Source organism: Protopterus annectens, chromosome 10.part0 (genome assembly GCF_019279795.1).
Source record: "Protopterus annectens isolate FY-2018-M chromosome 10.part0, PAN1.0, whole genome shotgun sequence".
Taxonomy (NCBI): domain Eukaryota; kingdom Metazoa; phylum Chordata; order Ceratodontiformes; family Protopteridae; genus Protopterus; species Protopterus annectens.
This window is the reverse complement of record NC_056744.1, coordinates 1,789,485,826-1,789,508,177: the sequence shown is the minus strand read 5'-3', so window position 1 is coordinate 1,789,508,177 and position 22,352 is coordinate 1,789,485,826. Positions and strand designations below refer to the sequence as shown.

General features: G+C 43.7%; 1 protein-coding gene across 1 annotated transcript in view; it reads left to right on the top strand.

The window, feature by feature from the left end:
- Positions 1–22,352, top strand: part of RNF25 (ring finger protein 25) — a 370,335-nt gene that overhangs the window by 102,571 nt on the left and 245,412 nt on the right. The gene's annotated exons all lie outside the window — the stretch shown is intronic.

Below are 22,352 nucleotides of genomic sequence, written 5' to 3'. Positions count from 1 at the left end.
GGACTTTCCCGGTCAACAAATGTTAAATAAAAATAAAATAAAAATAAATAAAATAGTATTAGTGGAGTTTTTGGACTTTTAGAGGAGCAGAAATTCCAGGACTTTCAGATTTCTAATGGTGCAGTAAGTGAGATGGAAATTTCTCCTCAAAAATCTGTGACACAGTAAATAAAGGGATAAAATTTGGACTTGTGGTGATCTTGGTTGCTCTCTAGTTATTTTAGTAAGATGCATCCCAAAGAGGACATTTTATTCCATAATTGGTGTAATCAGTGCTGAGTACAAGTAAGTGATTGGTATACTTTTTATAATTAGCTGGGTAAAATAATAAAAGTAAAACCTCTATAGCTACCTTCCTGCACTAGCATGGAATAAGCTTCCTATATCCCTTAGAAATATAACCCATACACATGTTTTCAAGACTGCCCTCAAAAATCGCCTAATTTCTGCCTGGAAATGTAAATGCAGTCACCCCACTTATATTTTTCTCAGTTCTCCCTGCCTTTCTTCTCACTCCCCCTTCACTTTCCACCCCTTCTCTCCCTGTTACTACCTACTTCCTTTCTCTACTTGGTACTATTTTTACTACCTACTTTTCACCTTTACTCCTCCCAGCCTGATCCTGGACGTATCTCCTCTTCCTCATGTCTCCTTTCTCTTACTAACCACTTCTTTACTTCTTATCTTCCCTACTTGAGAGTTCTTTTTTTAATTATGTTCTAAGTTCCACTACTGATAAATTTGGTTTTATACTTCTTATGAAACTTACTTATTCTCAAACTGTACTGTGCATTTTATCATTTAAGTCTGTATTTGAGAATTTATATATCTTATTACTATTTAAAACTTGTTCTTGGGAAATTTTCTCCCTGGGCCTCTGCTGAAAAAGGGTGCAAGCTCAGACAGACTAACCTGGTCAACAAATGTCAAATAAATATTTCCTGACAGCTGTTGTCGCACAATGTTTAAAAGAGAAGGATTTATCAACACTTGGGTCCCTAACTACATTTTTGTTAAAGGTTTGTCTAGACTGTGATGACTGAAGGGACTGTGTACCAAAAGTGATAACAAAGTCTTTTAGTTTGAGCCCATTTTTAGTATACTGAGAGTTCCTAGGAAGAGTTTATTCTGAAGGGTCTTTGTGTAAACAGCCACCTGTTTGCAGTTGTCATCAGACTTTTTTAGCATGAGGTCTTGGCTTGCTGCGTGTAGCTGTGAGAAGTAAATGCCTAAAAGGAGTCTTGGTGATCAGCCCAGAGGGATACAGCAGGTCCCTTTCATGCTTTCTGCTGAGGCACCTGCAACCTGCACTGTGTGCTTTGTCTTTGAACCAATTTGCTATCCACTTCACCACATATGGGTTGATTTTTAAAGCATTTAGCTTTTGTATTGTGCTGAAGAGGAATATTGTTGAAGGCCTTGACCAAGCCAAGATACACCACATGCATTGCACGGTCACCATCTACAGTGCCTATATGCCTTACTACACATTTAATCTGGTAAACTTCTAGAATAACCCATCACAAAATCAGACTGATGGGGGTAAAGTCTGAGATTCTACAGTTTGAGGACTGTTGTAATATTCCATGACTTAGAAGGCTGATAGTTCTGTAGTAAGGCCATGGCCACTGCAGTGCACCACTCCTCCTCAGGGACAAAATCAGTAAATAAAAAGTTAAAACATGTTGAAAAGTGTGCCTGATTTGGGGCACTCTTGACAGTTGCTAGAAAAGTAATTGCAAAAAATTGGAAGTCTAACTCAATTCCTGCTTACAAAGAACTTTTAAATTTAACAGCAGTACTATGTAAAACAGGAAAAAAAAACTGATAAGAATAAGATCTATAAATCTTACCAAGACTTTTGCTGGTTGGAATAACCTTGAAATGTTGCTGTTGAAACACCAAGACTCTTAATATGATTATCTTGATTCAATGTATTTCAACATTGTATAATAGTATGATGATGAATTTCTGCCTTTTCTATGTATATATTAAGTATGTTAAATTAATAAAAAAAAATTTTAATAGTGTTAAACACGCACACTTTATTAAAAAAAAAAAAAAAGCATATACATTGTCCCATCCCATAAAGGAAGTATTTTTGGTCATGGTTGGCATTTTCAATAATGCATTTTAGAGAGAAGTTTTTCAGGGTTTATGTATATAGATACATGTCGATTAGAGATGTATTACATTTATATCTATATCCGTCTATCTATAGGTTCGTAGGTAGGTACTAGGCTATCGGTCCTAGGGCCTATACAAGCCTAGCCAAAAAGGTACCCTGGCTTTTGCCACCCAAGAAAATTATTTTCCTGTGCCCCTGTTGAGCAGAGCAACAGAGGTGATCCCCAGGGTGAATTTCCTGTTTCCCATCCAGTCATCAAGATTTTTCTTGAAGAGTGCTAATGAGCTTTGTTTGATATAGATAGGTAGTTTGTTCCAGAGTATGGGAAGTCTCTGGGACAGGAATCTACCCCTCCAGAATGTTCTGTTTATTGCATTGACAAGGTTTAGGTGCCTAGAGTGTGTAGCTCAGAGGGATTCGGATTTCTTTAAGTGGAGCATGTCCAACAGCTCTGGGTTTGACCTAGCTTTGTATGTTAGGCAGAGATTGCCTTGAGAGGGTATATGACAGAGTAAAGCTGGAGTTTTTTGAGACTGTCTGTGTAGGGAATCTGTTTAAGGCTGGTAATCCTCTTTGTGAGTTATTTCTGTGGCCTTTCCAGTTGTTGATGTCTTGAGGTACATACCAAAAAGGACGTAGTACTCTATAATGGGTCTAATGAGTGACGAGTAGAGGGAACAATGACCACTTTTTTTTTTTTTTTTCTGGATGAGAACCCTTTTGTGGTGATGTGTGCCACATCGGATTTCCTGACTACTGTGGCGATCTGATTATCAAAGGAGAGACTACTGTCCACTAGTGTCCCAAGGTCTCTTATCACACTTGCGGTGTTTAGCTCATGGGTACAGAGTTTTTACCAACGGGGATGACTGTGCACTTTTTGGCATTGAGCTTGAGGTCCTGGCTTTGACACCAGGCATCTGTCTCAGCGAGGCCCTTTTGTAGGATGGCCACATTGTTAGGAGTTTCAATTATGGCTCCTAGTTAGTTAGCCAAAGACCTGTGTTAGCATGTACTTCAGAAATGTGGAAACCAAACAGGAGAGGACCCAGGACTGAACCCTGTGGTACTCCACTTGTCACTGGTGTGAAGTCTGATTTGGAGTCTGCTACTTTCACAGTGTGGGTTCTGTCAGTGAGCCATTTGGCAACCCATCGTGTGACCTAGGGATTTATACCTAGTTTAGTGAGTTTATCTATAATTCCAGAGTGGGGGATGGTGTCAAAAGCCTTGGCGAGATCTAGATAGGCTGTGTGAACCACCATACCATTGTCTACGGCTTTGGTGACTGCTTCAGAGAAGTCAATCAGGTTTAGGAGACATGATCTGCCTTTTACGAACCTAAACTGGGTGGGGTCAGTTTGGAGATTACCAATGTCTTTGTTTATAAGTTCCATGGCCTTGCAGACCAGGCTCTTTAGGCTAATGAGGTGGTAGTTCCTGGGGTCCATGGTGGCTCCCCCCTTTGTGGAGTGAGAAACATCGCTGTGCGGTATTCAATGGGCACAAAGCCTAAGGTTGAGGCTATGATTGAACATGGTGCTTAGGTGGGGTGCCAGTTCATTCTGTAGTTCATGTAGAATGCAGCCTGGGATGTTGTCTGGTCTCATGGATGCTGTGTTCTTGGCTTTGGAGAGTGTGGTTTTTATCTGTGCAGCCGTGATTATGGGAACTTTGCATTCTTCTGGTATAGAGATGGGCCCTTTAGGGGATGAGAAAGGGGTAAAGTTAGCACTGAACCCATCTTCTAGGATGTTGGCAATATCAGTTGGTTCTGTATATTCAGTGCCATTGTGCTGCAACTCAGAGCAGATCTGAGATTCTTGACATAGCTATAGAATGCATTGTGGTTGTCTAGAATCAGTGGTGATTTTGTTTTCATAACTAACTTTGGAGGATTTTGAGGTATCTCAGTTTCTTACTGAGGCTGACCAGGAAGTTCTTCCAGTCATGGGATTTTACTCTTTAAAAAAAAAAAAAAAAAAAAAAGTTTCTTTCTTCTGTTGTAGAGTTTGTTTATGGCAGGGGACCACCAGATTGGCTTCCTTTTTTTGGAGGATAACATCTTGGTTCTGTTAGGGATAGTACGATCCATGCACTCGTGTAAGTGCTTATAAAGTGCATTTGTGTAGGATTCAGCAGTCGTACCTCTATTGTCCGTATGCATGGGTGTTGTGAAGTTTGCTACTTGTGTCTTAAGTGTGAAGTTGGCTTTGGAGAAATTTTTTACGGTGCTTTCCCTAATGGGGGTGGGGTGGCGGGATGTGGATACCTAGGCTGATTAGCTTGTGGTCGGATCTGACCAACGAGGAATTGACCTCTGGTGTGGAACACTAGTCGCCCATGTTGGTAATGACCTGGTCGAGCATATTGCTGCCCCTGGTGGTGGTTTAGATAAGTTGATCCAAGGCATTGGAATTTGTGAATTCCACCAAACGTTGAGCAAAAGAAGTTGGTACATGAGTAGTTTTCCCAGTTAATGGTGGGGTAGTTGAAATTGCCTATTAGGGTGTTGGATTGTAGCCTAACATTTTCCAGTGCATCAAGAAATGAGTGGGAATCCTGGGGCATAGTGGGGGATCTGTAACAAGTTATAATTTGAATTGCGGTGTTGCCCAGAGTTAGTTGCACTTGGATAAACTCTGATGCATTATGCTTCACAACTAGCCTGGAGGTGTGGATATCCTTAATGAATATGGACATGCCTCCAACTTTAGTGTTTTGGTCCAGGTTAGGTGGCCGAAAGGTGTGGTATGAATTATAGCCTGGTAATGTAGGGGTGCTCTCTGGAGCTTTGAACCAGGTCTGTGTCACTGCACAGATGTCTGTTCTCCATTTTAAGGAGTGCCTTGAGTGAATGCATTTTGAGGTTTGGATTTCTAGCATTGAGTAGCATTACCCTCAGATTTTGCTTGCTTGTACCTGTTACAGTGGTGAATTTGTCATTTGAACCTTGCCTAAAAAAGGCACTATAGGGTGGCAAGAGCCTTGGCTAGTATCCGGAATCCCAAGGGCGACCGGTGCAGGCCACCTCTGGCAAAGCATCGTGGTCTGTCGATAATGTCATCCCAGGCAGACAGATACTGGATCCCTATAGAATGACACCAGAAGCTTGGCCAGTTGAAGTCAAACTTTTTTGTCCTTGTACTGTGGTATCATTCTGGGTGACGGCAGGATGCTTCTCAGGGCTAGGGTCATACCTGCCTGGGCTACAAGATCGGAGAGTTCCTCCATGTCTCTTCACTTGTAGTCCAGGGAGGTACGTCTGGTCGTTCACATCAACATGGACAATGACAGAGTCATATTTGTACTTGTGGAGTGACCTGACTGCATGCGTTGTCAGATCCTGGCACCCGACAGGCAGCGGACAGTAATCTCTCCTTGTTTAGCCTGGTGAGTGGAACATCAGTATGCCTGACTATACCTATGCCTAGAGTGTTGGATACATTGTTATGCCTTATGGGTTGTGGTTGAGTGGCATACTGAGTTTGTGGGTTATGTATAATTTGTGTTGTACTGGGGGGTGGAGGTTGCATGTGTTTCTGCTTTGGAGGTCTCTGTTGCTTGAGCAGATTTTTATTGAGAGCCTCCGTGAATGTAGGTGTGTGTTTTGTGTTGCTGTGTGTGTGTGTTTTGGTGGTGTAGGTTTTGAGGGGCTATGTGATAATTGTGGTGTGGTGCAAGTGTTTACGATGTTCATCGTGCATACAGCTGCAGTCATAACAGATGGGTTTTCCTGCCGTCAGGCGGATCCTCATTCGGCCGAATTCCAAAGTCTAAGTCTGGTGTCGGATGTCGTCGCTTCTTCCCTGACGTCAGTGCGACAGGGGTATAAAAGAACCAGCCGACGCCATTTTCTTCAGTCTTTCTTGCCGCGCGGTGCCCGAAGCAGAAGCAGTTCGCAAGTGCCGGTCGGCCAGCTCCTGAGATTACGAATATTTTTCAACCGAAGACTTCTTGAAAGCCAAGTACCCGTTGAAACTTTTCTTGCCTCAGACCGATGTCAGACAAAGGTAATAATTGCATTTCATGTGGGAAGCAAATACCGCATAAGGATTTTCATTCCCTCTGCATTCCTTGCTTAGGCCCAGACCACGATGTCTCGGCCTGTCATTTTTGTGCTACATTCAACAGACGCACTATTAAGCGTCGGGCAGAGTTCGCCCAACACTATTTTGCCAAAAAGTTTAACTACATTATGTTGTCGGATACTCCGACTCCAGTTTTGAGTAAAAGACGCAAAGATAAGGACCGACATACGAGGTCCGCGACTTCTACAGACACCACGCTAAAGCCGACTGCAGGTGCTCCGGTTCTCAGCGAGGCGCCTACGCAGCCCCTGACTACCGATGACACTTCATTGGCGGTGTCTTCTGTGCCCGAGGTCGCAGGCTCTTCGGCCCACACCCCGACTACAGATACCGAAGCCACTCTTGCCGGGGAAACTCAGAGTTTAGACATGCCTGCCACCTCTCAAGGTGTCTTCAGGCCTTCTTCTTCTTTTTCCATCAAGGCTTTCACTAAGTCTAAAGCAGCCATGCATACTAAAAGACCAGCTCCACAGGGCCCCTCTCAAGGCCCCATGCCTAAAAAGCAGATGCTCGAAATGGCTGAGGATTTGATTATTCTTATCAGGGTTTCTCAACCCCCCTCTGACAAAAGGCCCAGAGTGGAGGAAGAATACCCTTCCTCGGACCAGGCCTCCATTACTTCAGAACATTCTGAAGACCAGGAACATTCATAGTCCCCTGTTGAAGATTCTGATGCAGAGGAGTCCATTCCCTCTGCCCCCCCCCCCCGATGATTACTCTTTTGGGGAACCTTACATACCTTGAGGGAACACTTCCACTGGGAAGGCCAAGAGTACTCAGACTCCAAGAAAAGGCTTAGGGATTTCCTCTTGCTCCCTCAGCACAGGCCTCTGGCTATACCTCCTGTCTTAGACATACTAGATGATGTGTATTCGGAGGCCAGCCTTAACCCAGATTCTTTACCTCCAGCTCCAGTCAAGCCTGACTGGTATTACCGGGTTCCTGATTCACACCAATTCCTATACAAAAGCCATGCAGCTGACCCAGAAACTATTTCACAGGGTCCCAAGGGAATTAAGGCCTCCACTGCTAAAAATCCATTACCTTCAGAGAGAGATTCCAGAGCTTTAGAAAGGTGGGGGGAAAAGGTATACACCTCGGCCACCTTAACCATGAGGGCATTAAACTGTCAGTTCCATACGTTAAAGTACCAACAGTTTCTGTCATCACAGTTGAAAAGCAAAATGTCACAACCTGAACAACCAGACTTGAAGGAGTTGCAGGATTTGTTACATAGTGCAAAGCAAGTGGGTAAACATACCTTGCAATGTGGTTTTGATGCTTTAGAGGCCTCCTGTAGAGCTGCTGTTACAGGATCAGTCATACATAGACATGCTTGGCTCAAAGAGCAAACCTTACCAGATCATGTCAAAGCTAAATTGCTAGATGCACCTCTTCAAAAAGATGTATTGTTTGGTGTTAAAGCTGCGGAGGTATTAAAGAAAATGGAGGAAAAGGCAAAATCAATGCAAACAGTGAAAGATTTCCTACAGGTATAACCTCCACGTTTCAGTAGAAATTGGCCTTCAAAAAATTGGTCCTTTCCAGCCACGGACAGACCCCAAAGAGGTAGATACAGGCGCCCGAGGGGTAGAGGGCAATCTCAAGGATCATTTAGAGGCAGACAATGGCAAGCACCTACACAAAGAGGTAGTGAGGATAGTTCACAGCCATTCAGAAAGCAGAAGCAATGACTTTCCCCTTTGCATGCCAAGCAATGCTCAAATGGCAGCACCTTTAGGCGGAAAACTGGCATTATTTTCAAAAAATTGGCATATTGTCACAAAAGACAAATGGATCCTGGACATTATAGACAGAGGCTACAGATTCCACTTTCACACCCTTCCAAAAATGAGAGGCATGCCAAACCTGCTACACAATCAAAGGGCAGAGGCACAAAAACAAATTTCAGATCTCATGGACATGAAAGCTATTCAAGAGGTACCTGCACAAGAACAGGGTCAAGGTTTTTATTCCAGACTATTCCTGGTACCAAGGAAGGGCAAAGATTGGAGACCTATTTTGGACCTATCCATCCTAAACGCATTTTTACTCGTGCCAAAATTCAAGATGCTCACATTACAGCAGCAGCTTCCCATGCTGGGTAAGGAGTCTTGGCTGGTAACATTGGACCTCAAGGAGGCATACCTGCATGTCCCAAACAGACAAGATTGCAGAAGATACCTCCGATTTTTCTTGCAGGTTCAACCCATTATCAATTCTCTGCATTGCCCTTTGGCTTATCTACTGCGCCCAGAGTGTTCACGAAATGCCTGGCATCAGTAATTGCCTACTGCAGACTTCAAGGGATACAAATATACCCATATTTGGATGACTGCCTGATCAAGTGGACAGCAAGCACATACTTCTGAAACATCTGGCGTTTGTAATAATGTTGTTGAATTCTCTGGGATACACAGTCAACAAAAAGAAATCAAGGCTAATACCCTCTCAAACAATTTTCCTGGGTGCCAGCTTGAATACAAATACCCAGATGGCCTACCTCACGCCAGAGAAACTAGGGCAACTAACTCAATACTTCAGAAAACTGGCAACCTCCACCAGGCTGACTGCAAGGAAAATCCTGCAGGCTCTGGGATTCATGGCATCTTGCATCCTGCTAATCCCATGTGCAAAGCTGCATATGAGGAAACCTCAATGGTACCTAAAAAACCTATGGTCTCAACACAGCCACAGTTTGGAAACAATTATACCACTGATTCTATGTCTTCAAAAGGAATTTCTGTGGTGGGCTCAAGCATGCCAAAGAAACACAGGTCTCCCATTCTGCAAGCCTCAAGCAAATCAAGTCATCACAACAGATGCCTCAGACTACGCCTGGGGGGCGCACATGACAGATCGGTGCATTCAGGGCAAATGGTGCCAAAAAGAAAAGCACCTACACATCAATCAAAAGGAAATGCTAGCAGTAATGAATGCTATTATGGCTTTCAAAGACCTACTGCATCTAGGCCAGCTATTGATAAGGACAGACAACACCACAGTAATGTGGTACATAAACAAACAGGGAGGAACCCATTCATATCCCCTATGCAGGCTAGCCATGTCTCTCTGGAACATGGCTCTGGAATTACAAATCGAACTTCAAGCACAGTACCTGCCAGGCAAGGAAAACACGCTGGCAGACAACCTAAGCAGAAATATGACAGATCCACACGAATGGAAGTTGCATCCTCAAGTTTTTACAAAGATAATTCAAGCATGGGGAAGGCCAGACATAGATCTCTTTGCCACCCACAGAAATCACCAATTGACAAAATTCTGCTCAAGGACCTTTCATCCACAGGCCTGGAAAGTGGGCGCACTCTCTTTCAGTTGGACAACAATGACAGTTTATGCCTTTCCACCTCTTCCTCTGCTGCCCAAAGTTCTATTAAAAACCAGAGCAGACAGACCAAAGATGATTCTCATTGCTCCAGACTGGCCAAGACAACACTGGTACCCACTCCTGAGGAGCCTGACTCATTCCCCACCATGGATCCTGCCTCTAATGCCTCTTCTACTGACTCAGCACAACTTCAAAACTCTTCACAGTCAGCTGAAAACACTCAATCTAGCCGCATGGAAGATTCCTTAAATTCACAACAGACCCTACTGTCCAAGGAGGTGCAGGATGTCATTTTGGAGGCCAGAAGGCTTTCTACTAGAAAAGCCTACTCCGCAAAATGGAAACAGTTTTGTGCCTGGAATCAGAAAAAGGGTCAGAATCCTGGAATACTGAATTTACCTCAAACATTACAGTACCTAGCTGAGATGCTAAGCAGTGGACTTTCATTCTCCTCCATCAAAATACATGCCTCAGCCATTTCTGCAGAATACAACACTGATCCTCCTTTATTCTCTCACCCCCTCTTAAGACGGTTCCTCAGAGGGGCTAAGAATATAAAACCCCCCAAGGAAACGACCAGTACCTGCTTGGGACCTCAATTTCATTCTAGAAAAACTGACCTTGCCTCCTTTTGAGCCAGCTGCTTCAACAGAACTGCAATATTTGTCCTGGAAAACAGCCTTCCTTCTGGCTATCACCTCAGCTTGCAGGGTTTCGGAACTACAAGCCCTCATGGCTGTGCAGCCTTTCATCATTTTCCATCAGGACAGAGTTTCCTTACGAACCAATCCTTCCTTTATGCCAAAGGTAGTATCCAGGGTAGCCTTGAATCAGGCTATCCACTTACCTACCTTTTACCCTAATCCTCAAAACAAAGGGGAGAGACTACTACATTCCTTGGACATTCACAGACAGCTACGTTATTATTTGGACAGAACAAAGCCTTTCAGAAAATCAGAGCAACTCTTTATGTCCTATGCTACAGGAGCTCAAGGGAAGCCTATTTCCAAACAGACCATCTCAAAATGGATAGCCCCTTTTCATGGTAAAACTGTACCTGCAGGCATCGGATCTCACTCCACAAGGGCCACAGCTACCTCTGCAGCTTTCCTCAGGGGGGTTCCTACCAAAGATATTTTGGAAGCAGCCACTTGGAGTTCTGTACATACTTTCTCCAAGCACTATCACCTACCATTATACTCCAAATCTAGAGCAGGCTTTGCCACTGCAGTCTTGCAGGGCATCCTGGCTCCTCCTAGTTCCACCTAGTGCCTACCACCCCTTTTTAGCTTTGGGATTCTACCCATCTGTTATGACTGCAGCTGTATGCACGATGAACATAGTACAGTTTTGTACCTACCATAAATGTAGATTTTCGAGTGCTAATACAGCTGCAGTCTAGGTTTCTCTCCCTCCTTCCCCTCTTGGGACAGGCCTAATGGCTAACACCTCCTCATACAACCTGATTGGGGTATTCTTTTATGGTGTATTTACTTGCAACTACTGTTTTTTGATTATATTGCATTGCATTATTACATAAATTTATGTATTGCCTTCCTTCTGGGGGCACCTGACATCCTGGGGCAAGAAAAACTGAAGAAAATGGCGTCGACTGGTTCTTTTATACCCCTGTCGCACTGACGTCAGGGAAGAAGCGGCGACATCTGACGCCGGACCTAGACTTTGGAATTTGGCCGACCGAGGACCCGCCTGACGGCAGGAAAACCCATCTGTTATGACTGCAGCTGTATTAGCACTCTAACATCTACATTTATGGTAGGTACAAAACTGTACTTTCTCCTCTTGACTGTCTAGTCCAGTCTTAGGTGAAGAGCTTTGCTTCCAGTTGGGCTGTATAAGTGCATCTCTCACAGGTTGTAGTGGTGGGTGGTAGGAGGAGAGTGTTATCTGTGTACACGAGGCAATTGCTGCATTGCATCATGATGCCCAGAGATTCATCAAGTAGGCAGGAGAAAACTCCGGGAGCTGACCCTTAGACATGCCTGGATAGGTGTTTATTAAGTACTAAAAAACTGTTTTCATCTAGACAAGTGAGGAAAGTTGAGTGCTGTAGTAATTTGTTTATTTAGTGCTTACGAGTTCTGAACAAGTGATGAGCTCAAAGAAACAGATTTGAGTGCTAAAACTAAATAAAAAAAACTGTCTAGTTCTAAGAGACTTTATGGCGCCAGGAATAGTTTAACCCTAGCTAAGCGGCGATGCATAAAGTGTGTTTTTTTTTTTTTTTTTTGTTTGTTTTTTAATATGACAGTAGCAAATGAGCAAACTGATTTAAACAAATTAACCAATAAAAAGCTAAAAACTGAGCCCCATTCCAGCAGTCTTCAATCAGACAAGTTCTCACTGCACACTCCTGCCACTAGGGTGCAGGGGAACCTTCTCCAAAAGAAGATGGTCTGGATTAGTGCCCAGGTTATTCAAACAAAGCTAGATTCAGCAGGTCTGGATTTGGTCTATGCTACAACAAACAAGGCATACCAATTTCAGAAAGAAACAGTTCAAATAAGCAGGCACAATAAGTCTTTATCCAGAAACTCCCAGCTCTGAAGGGCAGAATCTACCCTCTCCTCCCACAAGAGTGCAGACCACACCTTCTTAATGTAAAATAACTGGTCTGAAGCCTAAGTGCTTCAACCAAAGGCTTAGAATAACAGTTGCAATTTAATCGGGCTACTAACAAGCAGTAATAAATGAAGCAGAATAAATGCAATAAAGTAGGAAAAAACACAAATACAGTAAAAGCAGATGAATAAAGTGAAATTTTTTTATATAACCATAGCAAACGAGCAAACTGATTTAAACAAATTACCCAGTTAACCAGTAAAAAAAAGCTCAAAACTGAGCCCTGTTCCAGCAGTCTTCAATCAGACAAGTTCTCACTACACACTCCTGCCACTAGGATGCAGGGGAACCACCTCCAAAAAAGATGGCCTGGATTAGTGCTCAAGTTACACAAACAAAGCTAGATTCAGCATGCCTGAATATAGTCTATGCTACAGCAAACAAGGTGCACCAATTTCAGAAAGAAACAGTTCAAATAGGCAGCCACAATAATCCTTTAACCAGAAACTCCAAGCTCAGAAGGGAAGAATCTAACCTCTCCTCCCACAAGAGTGCAAACCACAAACCTTCTTAATGTAAAATAACTGGCCCTGAAGCCCAAGTGCTTAAACCAGAACTAATGCACTATTAGAATAACAGACACTGAACCTTCAATCAGCAATTCCCAATTTAGAAGGATGTAAGCTACCTGTCCTGCCATAACAGTGCACACCACAAACTTTCTCAAATTTAAAACAACTGGTCTGAAGCCCAAGTGCTTAAACCAAAAGGCTTAGAATAATGGTTATAATTTAATCAGGCTACTAACTAGCAGTAATAAATGCAGCAGAATAAATACAATGGAGTACTTTTAAGAAGAGGCAAAAGCAAAAAGTGCAATTTTTTTTTTGTTTTTTAATTTGTAGTAAAGTGCGAGGAGAGAGGAAGGAGGAGCAGAGGTTAAGATCCTAAGTGGGCTGACCTTCTCAAATGTTCTGTTTGTATTAAGTAGAGTGAACACACCAGACTGGGAGGGGTGTCCCAGATCAAATTTACAGTAGGGGCGGGCAACTGCAAAGCCACCAACTATAACACCACCACAAAAATAGGGTGGGGGGAGGACCAGTTTCTGGACAGATGAGAAACGAAAAACAATGCCAGAAAATATGTAAAACAATTCAGTCAGGCAAAATTAAGACCATGCAGGACTCTGAAAGGTTAAAATGCCAAGAAATATACTTGTAAAGCGGTGATTATATTTCCACATTGTTTGAGAATCACACCAGCCAGAACCCAGGAGTTTCCAACAGTGTGTGTGTATGTACACACACACACACACACACACACACACACACACACACACACACACACACACACACACACACACACACACACACACACACACACACACATACACATATATATGTGTGTATATATTATATTATATTTTATTTATATATATATATATATATATATATATATATATATATATATATAATGTGTGTGAGACTTGTCTGTATATATCAACTGGACACAAGCTGATTTAAGTATATTTTTCTCTGCACTTATTTAAGATTTGAGTCAGTAAATATTGTGTCTCTGTCTCTCTGCAGTTAGTTCCCCACCGCCCTCCCTGTTTCCTGTTGTGGTGTTAATCTTGGTGGCTTTGAAATTGCCTGCCCCTGCTGTAAATCTCTCTTTGAACACTCCTTCTGGACCCATCTCATTTGCTCACTCAGCTGAGTACAGTGAGATCATATTTTGATTTTTGGATACTCCTACCAGTCCCATCTCCTTTGCGGTGTACAGAGATAGCACTTGGGAAGGACATTCCCCTATAGTATCTTAATCTGCTCTGTTTCCTCCATCTCAGAAAAAAAAAATTGCACTTCATCTGCCTTACTGTATTTGTGTTTCTTCCTAATTTATTACCTTATTTTGCTTTTGCCTCTTCTTAAAAGTACTCCATTGAATTTATTCCGCTGCCTTTATTACTGCTTGTTAGTAGCTTGATTAAATTGTAACTGTTATTCTAAGGCTCTTGATTTAAGCACTTGGGCTTCAAACCAGTTGTTTCACATTAAGAAGGTTTGTGGTCTGTGCTGTTGTGGCAGGACAGGTAGCGTACATCCTTCTAAGTTGGGAACTGCTGATTGAAGGCTAAGTGCCTGTTATTCTAAAAGTGGATTAGTTCTGGGTTAAGCACTTGGGCTTCAGGTCAGTTATTTTACATTAAGAAGGTTTGTGGTCTGCACTCTTGTGGGAGGAGAGGCTAGGTTCTGCCCTTCTGAGCTAGGAATTTCTGGTTAAAGGCTTATTGCACATGCTTACTTGAACTGTTTCTTTCTGAAATCGGTACGCCTTGTTTGCTGTAGCATAGACTAGATTCAGGCTGGCTGGATCTAGCTTTGTTTATATAACTTGTGCACTAATTCAGGCCGTCTTTTTTGGAGAACGTTTCTCTCTACCCTAGTGGCAGGACTGTGCAGTTAGAACTTGTATGATTTGAAGACTGCTGGAACAGAGCTCCGTTTTAAGCGTTTTAACTGGTTAATTGGGTAAAGTGTTTTGATTGTATCTGCTCTATTTTCTGGGGTGGGGGATATATATATATATATATATATATATATATATATATATATATATATATATATATATATATGTGTATATAATATATATATAATATATATATATATATGTATATGTATGTATGTACAATTTGTTTTTCGCCTTTCTGAACTAGTATAGTCCAATTTTCAGATTATTGCTGAATCCAGGGCTGTGTTACACGTTTCTGTGTTGCCATACCTTACTTTGGTAGAAGGAAGTTTCTCTGTTCACCTGTGAAAGAGGGGAGCTTTGAGCAGGCTATTTGTCCCTGGAGGAGTTGTTTCAGCCCAGAAGTTAGTAGTTTATTGGCCATTTTGGGCTAATTTCTATCTTTCTCACTTCCCTGCTATAAAAACCTTATTTGCGCAGTTTTTATGCTTGTATGCTCAGCAAGTGCATTCCAGGTGTTCTGTCGAGTCTACAGCAGCAGAGAGACAAGAGTGACTTTGGAGTGATTAAGTATCACTTTTCTGCTTTTCTTGCTGTCTTAACTAATTCCGGCTAAAACGCCAGTTTTTTTTTTTTTTTTTTTTTTAGCGAATCTATGATTTAAAAAGTTTGTTATTGCTACATATTGTACTTAATTGCTATCTGCACTTGAATTAAGTCATTTCTGTGTTTAATCTGTTTAACTGTTGTAGGCTACACACTAAAGTGTGATGGCCTTTTCTGTTGATTGTATCTACTCTATTTATTTTCTGAAAAAAAAATATAACTTGTTACCCGCCTTTCTGAACTAGTATAGTCCAGTTTTCAGGTTATTGCTGAATCCAGGGCTGAGTTACAAGTTTCTGTGTTGCCCATATCTTACTTGGATAGAAGGAAGTTTCTATGCCCACCTCTGAGAGAGGGGAGCTTTGAGCAGCCTATCTGTCCCTGGAGGAGTGGTTTCAGGCCAGAAGTTAGTAGCATTTTGGGTTCATAGCCTAGTATGAACCTATCTGCCCTAGGGCATTTATAAACCTAGCCAGAATGTGTTTGGCTTTCGCCACCCATTTTAAATTTATTTTGCTATGCCCTTTTTCGAGGTTAGTATACTGTGCCTCTAACAGTGACACAGAAGTGATACCGGGGGTAAACCTACGATCTCCCATCCACTCATCAAGATTCCTCTTGAAGAGAGTCAATGAGGGACTCTGCCTAACCTGGACTGGGATTTTATTCCAGAGTGAAGGGAGCCTCTGGGTTATGAATCTATCCCTCCAGCATGTCCTATTATTTCAGTGCTGAGGTTGAAGTCTCTCGAGCGCGTAGCTCGATGGGATTTGGATTTTCTGAGGTGCAGCATGTCCATTAATTCCGGGTTGGACATGGCTTTATACGTCGGGCACAGATCGCCTCTGAACAGGCGGTATGTCACTGAGTAGAGCTGGAGTTGCTTTAACCGGGCAGCATATGGCATCTGTTTGAGCCCTTTGATCCTCTTGTTGAGGTACTTTTGGGGTCTTTCCAGTTGCTGCAGGTGTCTGGTAAGGTACATCCCAAAAGGGGCATTGTACTCAATTATGGGCCTGATGAGGGATGAGTAAAGAAGCACGATGACCTCCCCTGATCTAGATGTGAATCCCTTCATGATTAGGTGGGCTATATAAAATGTTTTTCTAACCACTTTGGCCACGTGGTTGTCAAATGAGATTGCTATCAACTTGGGTCCCCGGGTCCCTAATTACTTCTTCTGTACTTAATGGATTACCACCTATGTGGTAATTTGTGGGCACTTTGTTTTTGCCAAAGGGGATGACTATACACTTTTTGGCATTTAGCTTGAGGCCATGGCTCTGGCACCAGTTGTCAATGAGGCCCTTTTGGAGGATGCTTGTGTCGGCTGGAGAGTCTATTATGGTGCCCAGTTTGCAGTCATCTGCGAACTTGGTCAGCCACAGTCCTTCCGTGTTGGCCTGTACTTCCGAGAAATATATACCAAACAAGAGAGGTCCCAGGACTGAGCCTTGTGGGACACCACTTGTAACTGGTTTGGAGTCTGACATGGCTCCAGCAATTCTAACCATGTGGGTTCTGTCCTTGAGCCAGTTTGCAATCCATCTAGTGACATAGGGGTTTATATTTAAGCTGGTGAGCTTATCTATAATGCCCGAGTGGGGTATTGTATCGAAGGCTTTTGTGAGGTCCAGGTAGGCTTTGTGAACCACCTTCCCCTCATCAATCGCCTTGGTGACTGTTTCAAAGAAATCAACCAGGTTTGAGGCAGGATCTGCCCTTAAAGCCAAACTGGGTAGGATCCAGTGTCTGTAGGTCCCCGATATCTTTATTTGAGGTCCATGATGATCCTTTCCATAGCTTTGCAGACCAAGCTAGTCAGGCTTATGGGGCGATAATTTCCAGGATCCGTTGAGGCACCACCTTTATGGAGAGGGACCACTGTTACTGTACGCCACTCTTTGGGCACATATCCTGTAGTAAGGCTGAGATTGAACAGTAGTTTTATGTTTGGGTTTAGCTGTTCTTGGAGTTCATGTAGGACGCAGCCCGGGACACCGTCTAGTCCCATTGATGCTGTGTTTTTTGCTTTGGAGGGCGGCTCTTACCTGAGCATCTGAGATGTCAGGGGCAGCACTCTGCTGGGATAGATATTTGCCCTTTCGGTGGGGGGTTTGCTAAACCTGTCAGCTAGGATGTTGGCAATGTCTGTGGGTTCAGTGTATTTTTTGTCATTTTGGACTAATTCTGAGCATATCTGGGAATTACCACCCAGGTTCCTAACATAACTAAAGAAAGCTTTGTGATTATCCTTAGTGTCCTGTGCAATTTTCTCTCGAAGCTGGCCTTAGACAATTTTATGAGTGCCCGTAGTTTTTTGCTAATACTGATCAGTGATGCCTTCCCTTTTTGGGATTTTGCTCCATCAATTAGTAGCTTCCTCCTTCTATTGTGTAGTTTGTTTATGGCTGGGGTCCACCAGACAGGACGTCTGCCTTTGGAGGATTGGGTCTTGGTTTTATTTGGGATCGCATGATCCATGCATTCCTGAAGTTGTTCATAGAATGCGTTTATAAAGGATTCTGCGGTCTGGGCCGTATTTTCCACAGGCCCGGGGGCTTTGAAGAATTCCACCTTGGTTTTGAGGAGTGTGAAATTTGCTTTAGAGAAGTTTTTCACTCTGGTTTTCTGGGCAGGGGGTGGGGTATGTGAATATCCAGTGAGATTAGTTTATGGTCTGATCTTACCAGTGAGGGATACACTTCTGGTCTGGAGCAGAGAGTCCCCATGTTGGTGATAATCCGGTCCAGTATGTTTTCCCCTCTTGTGGGAGTGGTAACAAGTTGTTCCATAGCATTTGAGTTTATAAATTCTAGGAACCTTTGGGCTAGGGTGTTGGAGCTAGAGTAATGCTCCCAGTCTATGTTTGGGTAGTTGAAGTCGCCCAATATAATGGTGTTTGGAGAGACCTTCATATTTTCCAGTGTTCTCAGGAAGGTCGAGTGGGGTTCCTGGGTTTGGGAGGGTTGTCTGTAGCAGGCTATAAACTGGAAGGCAGTTTTAACCACTGTTAGTTGCACATGGATAGTCTCTGATGCTTCGTGCTTTGCCACCAACCTGGAGGTGTGGGTATCTTTGAATATCGATACTCCCCCTCCTTTTGTGGTTCGGTCCAAGTTTTGGGGCCGAAAAGCATGGTATGAGGTATAACCTGGTAGTGCTGGGGTGCTCTCGGGAGCCCTGAACCAGGTTTCTGTTACTGCACAGATATCTATGTTCTCCATGCTAAGGAGAGTTTCGAGTGCGTGCATCTTGAGGTTTAGACTTCTGGCGTTGAGTAGCATTACTCTTAGTTTCTTATCCCTTGTGATACCTATGGAGGTGGGTTTGTCTTTTGAGCCTTGCCTAAAAAAGGCACTATGGGGGTAGCAAGAGCCTTTGCAATATCCGAAAGCCCAGGGGTGACGGGTGCAAGCCGTCCCTAGCGAAGCATTGTGGCTTGTCGAGCAGATCATCCCAAGCTGACGGGCATTGGATTCCCTTTGAATGACACCAGTACTTAAGCCAATTGTTGAAATTGATCATCTTGTCTTCATATTGTGGCATCATTCTTGATGAGGGTAAGATGCTACTCAAGGTCAGGGTCATACCGGCCTGGGCTACATGCTCAGAGAGCTCCTTTATGTCTCTTTTCATATAGTCCAGGGAGGTACGTCTCAGGTCATTCACACCAGCATGGACAATGAGTCATATTTGTACTTGCCTTGGAGTGACCTGAGTGCTTGTGTTATGTGGCGGATCCTAGCGCCCGACAGGCTGCTCACCGTGACCCTCTCCTTGTTCAGCCTGGTGAGCGGGACGTCAGTGTGCCTGACTATAGTCACCTATTACAAGTGTATCAGGTGTGTTGTTTAGTCTTAAGGGCTGTGACTGTTCGGCACACTGGCTTTGTGAGATATGTGTTGCATGTGTTTTGTTTTGGGGGTAGCGGTTGCTTGGGTGTCTGCTTTGGAGATCTCTGCTGCTTAGGCTTAGGTTAATTTCTATCTCCTTCACTTCCCTGCTATAAAAAACGCATTTGTGCGGTGTTGTGCACTGGGCAGCACCAAGCTAAAGTTAAACTATTCTCGGCTCCACGAAGTCTGCTCTTCAATTTTTCCCTTGGAACTAGACAAACCTTCAACTTTAGCACTCAAACCATTCATTTCACAGTCAAGCACTTGCTTAAAAGTCATAGCAAGCACTAATTAACCCTAGCACTAGACCCCCCCTATACTGTCCAGAAGGACAAGGCTCTCTATTCGTCCCCACCAGCCAATCAGAAAAACAGCTTACTCTACCTATTCAGGCATGTCCAAAGGGCAGTTTCCAGTGTACTCTCCAGTCCAACTGGTGAATCTGGGTATTTTGAGGCAATGTTACAACTACCTCATGTACACAGACAACCCTCTCCTCCTACCACTAAACACTATAATATATGCGAGATATGCAATTATACAGCCAAACTGGAGGCAAAGCTCTCAACCCAAGACTGGAACTGACAGTCAAGAGGAGAAGGGTAATACTTGCAACACACCACCAGTCTCACAGACCTAATAAACCGACACCGGCAAATAACACACATGAATACATGAAAACATACTCAGAGGCTGTAAATAAAAATCTGCAAAAGCAACCGAGACCTCCAAAGCAGTCATCCAAGCAACCTCCACACCCCATCACCAACCATGAAACACATGCTTCACATAATCAGTGTGCCACGCAATCACAGCCCTTAACACAAAATAACGAGTATTAATAATAAGTAATAGGTGACTATAGTCAGGCACACTGACGTCCCACTAACTAGGCTGGCCAAGGAGAAGGTTACAGTTAACTGCCTGTCAGGTGCCAGGATCCGCCACATAACACAAGCACTCGGGTCTCTCCAGAACAAGTACAAATACAACTCTCATTGTCCATGTTGGTGTAAATGACCTGAGACGTACCTCCCTGGACTACATGAAGAGACATGGAAGAGCTCTCTGATCATGTAGCCCAGGACGGTATGACCCTGAGTAGCATCCTGCCCTCACCAAGAATGATGCCACAGTATAAAGAAAATGATAAATTTCAACAATTGGCTAAGTTTCTGGTGTCATTCAAAGGGGATCCAGTATCTGTCCACCTGGGATGACCAGCTCGACAAGCCACATTGTTTTGCAAGAGATGGCTTGCATCTGTCACCCTTAGGCTCTCGAATACTGGCCAAGGCTCTTGCCGCCCCCATAGTGCCTTTTTTAGGCAAGGCGCAGAAGACAAACCCACCACCATAAATGGCACAAGTAACCAAAAACTGAGGGTAATGCTACTCAGCGCCAGAAGTTTAAACCTCAAAATGCACGCACTCGAGGCACTCCTCAGTATGGAGAACATCGACATCTGTGCAGTAACAGAAACCTGGTTTAAAGCTCCTGAGAGCACCCCAGCAGTACTAGGCTATAATTCATACCATACCTTTCGGCCACAGAACCAGGACCGAAACACAAAAGGTGGGAGTGTATCCATATTCATCAAGGATACCCACACCTCCAGGTTAGTGGAGCAGCACAATGCATCAGAGATCATCCATGTGAAACTAACAATGGGCAAAACTGCAATCCAAATTGTAGCTTGCTACAGATAACCCACCATGACCCAGGACCCCCATTCCGCATTTCTAGAGACACTGGGAAATATGAAGGTCCTACCAAACACCTTAATACTGGGTGATTTCAATTACCCAAACATAAACTGGGAGAACTACTCCAGTACTAACTCCCTTGCCCAACGCTTCCTAGAATTTATAAACTCTAACACCCTGAATCAACTGGTCAACACCCTCACCAGAGGGAACAACATATTGGACCTGGTCATCACCAACATGGGCAACCGGTGTTCCACACCGGAGGTCAACCCCTCGTTGGTTAGATCAGACCATAGACTAATCACTCCGGATATCCACATTCCGCCTCACCCCCAATCAAGGAAACCACCATGAAAAACTTTTCAAAAGCAAACTTCTCATTACTTAAGATCGAGGTGGAAAGGTTCACAACCCCCATGCTAAAGGATAATGCTGTCCAAGCTGCTGAAACCTTTACAAAGGCACTCTGAGTATCTGCAGGAATGCATGGATCGTGCTATCCCAAGTAAAACCAAGACTCATTCCTCCAGTAATAGGAAGCCAGTCTGGTGGACCCCTGCCATAAACAAGCTATACAACAGAAGGAGGAAACTAGTACAGAAAAGAGTAAATTCCCAAGAAGGAAAGACATCCCTGATCAGTATCTGCAAACTACGATCCCAATCAGCAAGAAACTACGATACCTCATAAAATCATCCAAGGCTAGTTTCGAAAGAAAAATTGCCAATGACTCCAAAGATAACCACAAAGCGTACTTTAGCTATGTCAAGAACCTAAGTGGAAACTCCCAGATCTGCTCTGAGTTGGTGCAGAATGGCGCAAAATACACTGAACCGACTGATATTGCAGACATTCTGGCAGACCGGTTTAGTGCAAACTTCACCACCTAAAGGGACCATAAGCATACCAGAAGAATGTAGGGCCCTGTCCATCACTGATGCACAGGTTAAAACTGCCCTAGCCAAAGCCAAACACACAGCTTCAATGGGACCGGACGGGGTCCCAGGCTGTGTCTTACAAGAGCTCCAAAATGAACTAACCCCTCACCTAAACACACCGTTCAAACTCAGCCTCTCTACAGGCTACGTACCCATAGAATGGCACATAGCAATAGTTATCCCGCTCCACAAAGGTGGAGCCACAATGGACCCTGGGAACTATCTCCCTATCAGCCTGACTAGCCTGGTCTGCAAGGCTATGGAACCCATCATGGAACTCATTAACAGACATTGGGAACCTCCAAACCTTGGACCCTACCCAGTTTGGTTTTAAGGGCAGATCATGCCTCCTAAACCTGGTGGACGACTTTTGAGACTGTTACCAAGGCATTAGGCGAGGGAAAGGAGGTCCACACAGCCTACCTAGACCTCGCAAAGACTTTCGATACCATTCCCCATTGTAGTATTACAGACCAGCTCACCAGCTTGAACATAAACCCCTACGTCACAAGATGGGTTGCAAACTGGCTCATGGATAGAGCCCACATGGTGAGAGTTGCAGGCCTACGTC